This window comes from Choristoneura fumiferana, chromosome 3 (assembly GCF_025370935.1).
Source record: "Choristoneura fumiferana chromosome 3, NRCan_CFum_1, whole genome shotgun sequence".
NCBI classification, from domain to species: domain Eukaryota; kingdom Metazoa; phylum Arthropoda; class Insecta; order Lepidoptera; family Tortricidae; genus Choristoneura; species Choristoneura fumiferana.
Window position 1 is genome coordinate 1,303,155 of NC_133474.1, and position 11,843 is coordinate 1,314,997.

The 11,843-nt window shown below is 36.1% G+C and overlaps 1 long non-coding RNA gene across 1 annotated transcript; it reads right to left on the reverse strand.

Moving 5' to 3' along the window:
- Positions 1 to 1,821: 1,821 nt before the first annotated feature.
- LOC141426317 (uncharacterized) lies at positions 1,822 to 9,459 on the reverse strand. Its single transcript, XR_012451223.1, has 2 exons — positions 8,680 to 9,459; positions 1,822 to 5,920 (listed from the first exon to the last, which is right to left on the reverse strand). It is a non-coding gene; the product is annotated as an uncharacterized lncRNA (long non-coding RNA).
- Positions 9,460 to 11,843: the final 2,384 nt, after the last annotated feature.

The window sequence follows — 11,843 nt, forward strand, 5'->3', positions numbered from 1 at the left end:
ATCGAACCCGAGACCTCAAGCTTCGTGGTCAGGTTCTCTAACCATTTTGTCTATCCGAATCAAAATATTTTTGGAGGCATAGATAATATTTTTAACATTTCGAATATTATAGAATTTAAAGCACCAAGTTTTTAAACTGTTATGAGATGAATGTTTTTGATAAGTATACATAGTTTTAAGAATTACATAGCATAGACATATAATCATGTTTGTATACAAACCAGAATTCATGACAAAGGAATGTTGTACCTACCTTTTTTGTTTTCTTACTCTTACTACTCAAAAAATATAACTAAACACATGTAGTTTCATTGAGAATAAATACAATACGTATTTGGGAACTCCTGAATTGCCAATATCCTATATACCTAGGTAATTATTATCAAAATATAGATATACCAGTCAAGTTTTAGCGAAGAGAACAATTAATTAGGTTGGGATTGGATTTATTGTTTTTTGAAAAATATTTACATTTGTCTCTTTCTAAAACTCTTTTCTCTATGCAGCAAGTACGGCACTACTGCCGTGACGCCACACGCAAAAGTAGGTATTGATATCTCTGTTATCTAACTATTTTATGCAAAAGTAGCATAAAAATGTTTTTCCGTTCGATTACATGCATTATCTAGTTTAAATATATAAATAAGTAACAATATTTAAATATCGTATTGTATACTAGTAAAATTTTTGTAATATCGACTTTATTGCTACGAGTGAAGACAAGAAATAATGTTGTTCATTTGTCATGGATTTCTTCAAAAGTTCGCTGAAGCATTTATAAGTAAATGAGTACTGTTGCTTTGTGTACTGGAGAAATCGCTTAAGGCGGCTGCTCACGTTAGCTCATGGTAAAAGTCTCGTCAGATGGCGTTAAAAATCAGACTGTCGAATTTTCGTGATGTTTTTTTGTAATTTTTAGAATATCCGTAGAATACTAATAGTTGAGTTTATTATTTGCGAAAACAATTTAGAATTGCCGATTTTTTGAGACTACAGTCGAACGGAAATAGTGTGCCAATTCTGAGATTTCAGGGCTCAAATTTAGGTGTCAGGTACAGCCTTATACGGACACTAGGAGCTCACGCACACATGCAAATAGACAGCGCCAACTAGTGAAAAATTATTGCATCACTTTTCTAGGCTTTCGGAAGGCTTTCGGCGTAAGCTACTACAAAATATTCATATATTTTTTTTCGGGTCACGAATATTTGTATCAACTGTACTTTTGCCCTTAAAATGTTCAAATATCTAGATAATATGAGTGTTTCATATGCGACGATATAGAATTAGATGAATCGTGTTAGAGTCCCAGGAATCTAATCTTATGTGATTTTTGGCTTTGGACTTGGAGATTGTCGAGTATGATATTGTGCTCAAGTTGGTAACCACATATGATGCTCTTGTGACATACATACTTTGATAATCATGCATTACATGCGAGTGTTACTCCTATTTCTTCGAATATTGGAGACGAAATCTTTCCGTGTTTTATTCTACCTACCAGTCTTGATTGCAGTTATCTTTTGAGTTGAAGGTTGCGATAATTCTTTGTATTGTATGTATACCGAGGTACAGAAATGGTCATTTTGGAAAGCTGAAGAACGGAAGGCCGTAATGCTGTATAAGTGTGTCAACTACCCTGATGCGTAAAACAGTTCATGTGTAGTGGTACATAGTAGGCTGGAAAGGAAACAGCCTCGTTGAAGCTATCGGTATGTAGAATCCTGCTGGAAACGACGTTTCATATTTTGAATCTTTATTTATACGTGGATAATACTATCATCATCATCACCATCATCATTATCGTGGTCTGGTTGTTTATATATATCTAGAGGGTCTTTTTCCTTATAAGCTTTAGAATTTCCGTGTAATTTTTCAAGACAGGTACTGCTGTGTCCTTAAAAGGGCAGACCTAACGCTTTACGACGGTGCTGGTGGGCATCGTACGGTAGTAAGCGAGGACCTCTGGGGAGCTAGTACAGTCTCCATGTTTTCAATTGTCGTTTTGTGTCGTGGGTGTGCCAGATAATAAAAATTCTTAGATATAGTTGTGAATTTCCAGGTGTAGAGCTTTATTGTGCTAGCTGCTCGAGGAAGACCTGAATGCGTTCAAGCGTGTTGCTGCTGGATGCAAGTTAATACTATAAAAATGTTGCAAGTATTACGCTTGCGTTATATTAGCGATTAGATTACGCTTGAATCATTCCAAGTACATTTTTTGTTAGATCCGAAGGAATTTGTTTTGGAGTTTTCGACGGTAAATTCAGAACTTTACTTCCTATATATTTATTTGTATTTAGTATGAATAATGAGAATACAGGCTACATGTAGGCATCTACATGTTTCTACGATAAATAAAGAACATTCTGACTCCAAAGCAAATCGGATCTCGTTTTGAACGGTATGCCCAGTATTTCAACCAAGTGGTAGAAATTCGTTCAAGAATTCCCACAAATTGCAAGAAATACCGAGATTACATCTGAATATATTTATACTTACAAGAGATACTTACCTATTTACTCAATTGATGATTAGCTGCTTGACGACGACCGGAGTCTTTCAGTGCTCACCCTACACGCGTATGAGCAAAATTCCTTCTTGATGCGAACCGATTGCGGTTTAGGAACTAATCTTATGAACTTTTTTTTCCTCCCGACCCGTGGTCCAACTACTATGTCCAACTGGTTGCACCACGGGGAAGCAAGTTTACTCATCGTCAACCGGTTGCACCACGGAGAAGCAAAATCAGTAGTCCAATTCTGGAAAGTATGTTTATCCATGGTCCTACTGGGTGGGTCCAATTAGTTTAACTAGTTGAACTACCACTTGAACTCTGTGGAATCGGGGTTCGGACTGTTGGTTTCACTGTATTCAGAATAAACTACATAGTTGTTGGGTTTCATGAGACTTTTAATTTTATAAAAATGCAGTAATGATAGTACCTATTCTGATACACATGACCCAAGGTAATTTTACATCCCCATGGTGCAAATGGTTCAACATAGCAATTGTTCATATGCCCGTTGGACAATAGCCCTTCAGTTGTACCACGGGTCGCAGCAATAAGTTGCAGAAAAAAAAGTAGTCTGAGAATTGAACCATCCTGGGTAAGTTTAGGTTCCCGTGGTGCAACCAGATAGCAGTTGGACCACGGGTCGGGAGGGATTTTTCCCTTTGTGCAGGACGGTAGCTATAGCCACGCAGCGATTTTCCCTCGCTCGTGCCTAAAATATCACATTTTTCAAAATACTACATTACTTATTCATTAAAATTCCCACTATACCAGATGCCCAAAATAAGACATTCCACAAAAAAAAAACACTTTCTTGTGTAATCTTCGATTTTGTAATGTGGCGCATGGTATTTTAGGCACGAGCGCCCTCTATCTGGTATAGCTTGGATTGCTCGAAACAGATGCAAATTCGTGCTCCTACTACAGTCTCCTACTGGTAGGAGCACGAACACAATATTATACTAATTCTCCTACTAGTAGGAGCATGAATACCTATATGTACTGATTTTCCTACTGAAAACCAGATGTATGGAATAGTATCATTTAGTCTAAAAAAACTAAAACACAGGTGGTCTAAGAAGCAATAGGTCATGCAGCCTATCAGTATAACGCAAAAGTATTCTGAAATGTAAAATTTAGCAATATGCGGAATAAAATTATGAACAGATAGAGATGAACCTGAAATAGGATTTATATTCTCAGAGTATGTAACCAATGAAATGACATTGGTCTAAAGAAATTGTAAACTTAGTACACTGTCATTATAAGATATTGACAATTTAGAAAGTGGTTCATTGTTCGAATTGGTCTCTGGTCACAGTGAGAAGTGGTCAATTTAGTGAGAAGACGTTATGAAAATCATCATCATCATCATGATCATCTCAGCAGTAGGACGTTCACTGTTGGACAGAGGGCTCCAACCATAACCTCCAGTTGCTTCGGTTGGCAGCGGCCCCCACCGTGGACCCACGGCTTTAACCAAATCATCCGTCCATCTCGTTGGTGGACGTCCTACGCTGCGCTTGCCGATCCGCGGTCTCCACTCGAGTACAATACAATACAATACAATAACTCTTTATTGCACACCAAAAAACAGTAAACAGTACAGAGAACACAAGTATATACATAGAGATTTTCTAAGGTAAGCAATAGGCGGCCTTATCGCTTCAGAGCGATCTCTTCCAGGCAACCTTTACAAGGAACAGAAATAAGGAATACATTTTAGCAGTACGAGTACTTTTCGGCCCCAACGGCAATCCTATACTTTGCGGAGGTTCATAATATCAATGAACTGAATCAATTGCTTTGCTCACCCGTGACTTTATAATAGCTACGTTTATGCATGAAATGTGTGTTCATGCAGTTCCTCCACCTGCACACTGTCGGAATACGCACAAATCATCAAACACATCTATCACCACCACCACACTACACTGACGCGTTTCGAACTCGACCAGATCTCATCTTTAGAGCAACACAAACGTTCACCATACTACCAGATGTTAGAAATAGTAAAAGATATAAAGATATTATTATAAAGGTCGTGGGTGAGCAAAGTAAATATTTCAGTTCACCTATAGGTACAAAAATATATTATGTAGTACTTACTGTACAGTCACCACCATAAGCGTGGAAGCTGTCTAGGTGCTGAAGAATATCTGAACATGATTATATTTTTATTGTGCATTACGTAAATGCGTGTTCCGATAATTTTTAAATGTTTAGACAGCTCCGCTATGTGTTGTGGCGTCAGTACGAATATATCACGAAATAGAAGTATGCAAATCACGTAAACGATATCTTGAGCATGAAAGAATAAAACAAAGATAATTATAAAATTTTTAATAATAGGGAGACTATTTTACAAGGTCCTAAAATTACCCTTACCTACTCACCCATAAAGTAGAGGCAGCATCCAAAATAGATCTTGTATACTTAGCGTAGTTCTTAGCAGCAGTAAAAAAAAAAAACAAAGTAGTTGAGATGGCTGTTCTACTTTTGTCATTGATAATTCCTATATCATATAACTTAGATTGAGAAGTGAGTGAGAAAAACTGCAATCCCCTAAAGAAATTAAGTCTTAGAAAAATAATGTCTATTGTCTGCTGCAGTGTGGATGTCGTCGCTCGATCGTGGGATTTACAGCTAATAATTAATTAACTTAATTTTTGACTATCTTTTACACAGTAAGAGTTAGGATTCTAGTGTCTTGGAGAAATTAACTTCGTTTGACTATAGTGCCCCCTCAAAGTTAACAATCAAAAATAACACGGTGTATAATATCTTTATAGTGCAGACATTTACAGCTTATAGTTTTACCAAGTGTCTAGGTATGCTTCATCGTAATCAGTCGTAAGTCTATTCATGGTAAAAGTTGTATCTTTATTTTATAACAATAGATTTCTTAAAAACAAAAAAATAATTATATTCACGATTCGATACTACATGTTGTCTTTAGTGGTTATACTTATATTTTTGTGACAACCTATATATTCCTCAATTTAATCCGCAAGATCTTGTAAAATCAAAAAATATTGAAAGTCATAAATAATCAAATCATATAGGTAACGAACAATTGACACCTCACTGACGTCACGCCCAAACTGAAAGAGACGTATATATTATTTGACAATATGGTACTGTTTTCGATGATTGTCATTTTTTGAAATAAGAACGGTGGTTTAATCAATCTGTAAAGGTATTTAGTACTTATGTAGCAAGAGCTGTAAGTAACTGTTGAATCTTCGGCTCCTATCCATGAGACTACCGGGCCCAATTGCATAATAGGTAAAGTACAAGCTAAGAGTATTGGTGAATTTTAATACAAAATCGCTAATACTATTTGCTTTGTACTTTGTTATGTATTACGTACTTGTCTCAGAAAATAATTTGAAGTCCATTATGAATCTGAAAAGTTAAATATATTTAGTGAGCAAAAACAGTAAAAGGAAAGACAAACGAAGGAACAAAATAAAACTCATTTATAATTTTAAGTTTATCTTTTTTTCCATACATTTAGGAGATAATTCTTAATAAACCGGCCAAGAAAAAAAGTCATTTGATCAAAAACCTAAACCTGCTCCGCCAAAATAATATCTTCACTGCTGCGGATCGAGCGAGTGAAGCGAGCGAGATCGATGTAGGTGGAGCGGATGCGACTCTGTTGGGTCAGGTTGAAGGGCAAGGGCGGCGAGTGAGGCGGCAGCCCGGCCTCGACCTTCGTTTGGAGTTTTTTTTTATTCAGACTTTTATCATAGAGAGAGAGAGAGAGAGAGAGAGAGAGAGATCATAGAGTTGACTTTGCGAGTTCGTTTCGTCACTGACGCGTAACAGAGGGATTTTATCAAATTGCTAAACAAGTGTAGTGAAATGAAACCGACCGACTGCGAGTTTGATTCGCGCACAAAGGGTTGCGCACCATCTATACAATATTCATTGGACATTAGCAAAAAAAAGGCAAAAAAAAACACGTTTGTTTTATGGGAGCCCTCTTTAAATATTTATTTTATTCTGTTTTTAGTATTTGTTGTTATAGAGGCCGCATAATCTGTGAATATTTCAACTGTCTAACTCTCACGGTTCTTGAGATACAGCCTGGTGACAGCCGGACGGACAAACGACCAACGAAGTCTTAGTAATAGGGTTTTGGGTACCGAACCATAAAATCGAGTTGACCTTTTATCTTATTTTGTAATTTCACTAAACTGGTTGAGGTTTATAACTTATTAATAAGAGTAACGTTACCTACTGTATGACTGACTGACGGATAATGCACAGCTTACTCGACTGGAGATATAATTGACGGGTCCCCTTCGTAATCCATAATATCGTTTGTCCTAAACTCAAATGCCATAACACTTTTGCCATAAACACTTTTGACATATCCTATTTTTGCCTTAATGATTTTTTGTCCTAATAATCATAAGCCATAATATTACATGTCCTAATACTCTACATCCCTAATATGTTTTGTACTAATATAGTAAGACATAAAACTTACGAGTAATAATATTAAAATCCATAATATTAATTGTCATAACAGAGCACTTGTAGGTAAACAGCGACTTGCGAGCCAGAAAAGTATATTACGTTACAACTGAGTTCCCAACAGTGACGAACCGGTACCAGAAAAGTAAGTTAGGTTAGGTTAGAACTGCGACTCCTACAGAAACGAACCGCAGCCAGAAAAATAGGTTAGGTTAGAACTGCGACCCCTACAAAAAAGAACAGCAGTCAGAAAAGTATTTTATTTAAAATTATTTATAAAGTGGCATTTTTTTTAGTGTATTATTATTTACTACTATTATATGCAATTTCCCGGGATAAAAACTGTCCTATGGCCTTTTCTGGGACTCAAACTATCTATGTAGGTACCGAATTTTATCTAAATTGGTTCAGCGGTTTTGAAGTGATGGGGTAACAAACAAACAAACAGACTTACAAACTTTCGCATTTATTATATTAGTGGTAAGGGGGATGATTCAACGGTGTGTGAAGTTTCCAAACCAGTTTAGTACAAAAGTGATTATGTCAACCAATATTTGGACATGTGAGTATAAGGACATAATATGTTAATTAGTACTTACGAAATTAGTGCAAATAAGCATTAGGATATTCAATATTAGGAAAAAAATTATGGAATGACATTATGGCAAAATATCATTATGACATAAGTTGTTATGGATTCCAATATAGATCCAAAATTGACATTCCACACCGCAGTGCTGGAGCCTGGAGTTTATATTTGGCAACAGAGAGCCAAATATAATAATATTAGGACTACGTAGTTTACAGCAGGTGGTGCATCAACAGTAGTTCAGATTATTTAAGCTCAACAAAATTACATCTACACACACACACACACCTTAAACTTTGACTTCATAAGAATTTTATTTACCCAATAAGTGACCCTCACGCTAATAAGACAAATGTAATGACGTCACTTGTCACAATTGGTTAAACCGTTGAGTAGTTACGAGCGAACATAGGAACATACGTACATACTTAAATATATACACACAGGTCCAAAACATAACCTTCGCTTCAGTTAGGGTAAAAAGGTACGTGGTAACAGAGTAGTTCGACCTACTAATATGGCCATTCAAGAAGGATCATGGTTTCGAATCCAGTCTCGCATCTCTAATTTTTTTTTTATATTCAATTGCTGTTCCCAATCTTCACTAATTCTCCGTTGTAACTGTTGTAGATAGTAAGTAACGTCTGTTGTGCAGACTTGTTTATATAGTTATATTTTTTCTTTATGTATTGCCTGGTTAGTTACTCGAAATAAACACTGTTGTCAATGAACATCTTTTTGCTAACTCATATCTTACAAATCAGTTATTTAATTCTCTTCCAGCACTTTCCACCAAATATTACAACAGAAACTATCAGCCCAAAAAAATCTCATTCTTATGAAGAGTTAGTACTAAGCGCTATATAGCCACGTTACGGAATCGTAACGAGGGTGAATAGAGCGGGCGACCAGCGACCGGACTGCGTGGCGCTTGGTTGGAGGCATTGGTTAGCGGTCGTGTAATTGACGCTTGGCTGTGCGTGCGTCGATTCGTGCGCTAGTATGAAGTCGATCTACTGCATATTACTTGTATTGTGATGATAATGTGAAATTACTTATTTGTGACAAAAAGAAGCAAAGCAGGTCTTACCTTCTAAGTGATCCACTGGAGTCCAATTAGATGATTTTTAGTAAAAATTAGTCTAATTCCTGAAATTAGTTTTTTAAATTAGAAATGACTACTAAGTAGGTTTACATACACTAGTTATCTCTATCTGAACTCAAATTATACACTTTGTCACAATCACAATCACGTTGAAGAGTCCCTGTGAATTCGTGTCATTTACATGTCAAATAGCGTCCCTTTTCTTTGAAATCAATCAAGCAGCGTTGTTGTGATACATATAGGTACCTACGCAAAACATAGACATAACACTGCTAAAAATTTCTTTCGGCTTTGTTGTTATGCAGGTATAAAACGCTCTTATCAAATAACAAGCTGTTACCCGCGACTCATCATCATCATCATCATCGTCATCATAAACATCACATCATCACCATCATCTGCAATACCCCTGGTGTTGCAGATGTTTATGAGCGGTGGTGATCTCTTACTGACTCTTACCATCAAGAGACCCACTTGCTCGTTTGCCATCCATTCGAATAAAAAAATCATTATCGTCGTCACCATCTTCATCTCATCATCATCATCATCGTCGTTGTAGTCGTCGTCATCATTATCATTATCACATCATCATGATCATCATCATTATCATCGTTATCATCATCATCTCATCATTATCATCATCATTTTTTGTATTGTACTTTTAAATACAAGCTTTTTTGCTGACTGAAGTTTTTTTGACTGTACTTGCATTGTCATCCAAATTAGTACATTTTTGTACCAAATTTCAAGTCGATGCCATTTACCGTTGAGGACCCGTCCTGACGATAGACGTCTTGGTGGCTGGACCACTATTAAAGTTGTTTATTTTTCGCATAAGCTTCCTGAGCATTTGCCCAATTAATACAAAAAAGTGTGTCATTTTGGGTGCCTGCATAAGTAGAAATTTAGGTATTAGTGTTTTCCATTAGTATTGGACGAAAAAAAAATTAAAGACGAAATTTTACTTTCTTATTAATATCTGAGCAGTAACTGATGTACATAGGCATTTTGTGTCATATCCATCCACGGGAATCCTGATTTTTAACCAGTACCTAACATTTCGCCCAACTAACTCTAAAAGAATATTACAGTTTGTTAAAAAGATGTCAGACGTTTTAAAATACTGATATCTGTTATCCAAAATATTTTGTGTCAAATTCATCCACGATATTTATAGATATTTTTTTTTTTTAATACAATACCCTGTAAAACCCACAAAAGAAAATTCAAGTTGTTAGAGTTTATGTGTTTTGATTATTAACGGTGTAAAAAAACACTATTCATAATTTGTGTCATTTTCATCCACGGATTCTCATTATTTGAAAAAAAAAACTACCACGAAACGTACTTCGCGCGAATGGCGAGCGCGGGGAAGAGTACATCGGGTGCTTGAGCGCCGGCTGGCAGCGTTCGTTTGTTTATATTACCCGCGGCTTCGCACGCGTAATCTGACAGTTTAATTGATTTCGAGATTTTACTGAATTCTCATGGGTAATCCCAAAAATTACATCATAGTTATCATTGACTTTGTATTAAAAACAGCTGTGCAAAATTTTATGAATTAAGTCTAGCGCTTGTCATTTCGAGATTTTATGCCTATCCCATGGCAATTTTTTACGAGATACCTACCTAATAAGTTTTAGTTTTTTTTTGCTGATTACTTTTGGTTGACTGTAATTTCATTGTATCTAAACAACACTTCCGTACCAAATTTCAAATCGATGTCATTAATCACTGAGGCGTTCCCTTCTGAGGAGACGCTCCTGGCTGCTTTACCAAGATGTTACTACCAGATACCGGTGTGAAGTAAGCGGCCAAAAGTTAGCAGCCGATTATAACCCAACCCAATTAAGAAGTTTGAGGTTTTATTTGCATTTGTGAGGTCTGACAAAAACACACACACACTAGTTGATATATGATACAAACTAGTTTATATTTAGTAGTTAGTATGACACAAACAAGTTTATATTTATGGACAAGTATTCAACCTGAACGTCTGGTGAAGCAAGAGAATTATTGCCAGCTACACCAGATTAAAACAAGCAGCATATAAAACTTCGAAACTAAAATGAAAAAAAAACACCAACATGGAAATGCGAACCTCTTCAGGTCTTTCCATAAAATAACACTGGATACTAAATGCTTTCTACTAAAGCTGCAACTGCTAACTAACCTCAACTAGTCTAGGAGCCACGCCCGATTTAATGAAAGCGGTGTATTTTTTTTTGTAATAAAATGAGAAAAACGACATGTTGCAAATAGCAAATACGAACCTCTCCAGTATTTTGTGGCATGTTATTACGCACGTTGAGAGCTTTCGATCAACGCTTCAAGTGTCCAGTAACCTCATTTTAGTTTTGAAGAAAAGGTAGATTTAAAGTTAGCGGCCGAAAATAATCACAACAAAAATAAAAAAAACATTGATTAGAAAACGTGTTCCTTCCAGATATTTTATTAATACGATTATGCATTTGAAAAGATTTCCATCAAATCTGAAACTGCCCATAACCAAAGCCTAGTACGGGAGTTACGCCCGAATAAAAGTAGGCGGCCGAAAAATTTTGCAGTAATATGACAAAACGACCAACTTGGAAATGCGAACCTCTTTAAGTCTTTCCATATTATAATACGGGATACAAAGCTGCAAGAATTTACTAACCTCATCTAGTTTAGGAGCCACACCCGATTTAAAGAAACTGGCGTATTTTTTTTTGTAATAAAATGAGAATAACAACTTGTTAGAAATGCGAACCTCTCCAGTTTTTTTCTGGCATATTATTACGCACTACGCCTACTTTTATTCGGGCGTAGCTCCCGTACTAGACGTTGGTTATGGGCAGTTTCGGATTTGATTGAAAGCTTTTTAAATGCATAATCATCTTATTAAAATTTCTGGATGAAATGCATTTTCAAATTGTTTTTTATTTTTATTTTAGTTTTTTTTTTCGGTCGCTAACTTTAACTCTACCTTTTCTTCAAAACGAAAGGAGATTAGTGGACATTTGAAGCGTTCATCGAAAGCTCTCAGCATTCGTAATAATATGCCAGAAAAAACTGGAGAGGTTCGCATTTCCAACATATTGTTATTCACATTTTATTACAAAAAGAAATACGCCGCTTTTTTTTAAATCGTGTGTGGCTCCTAAACT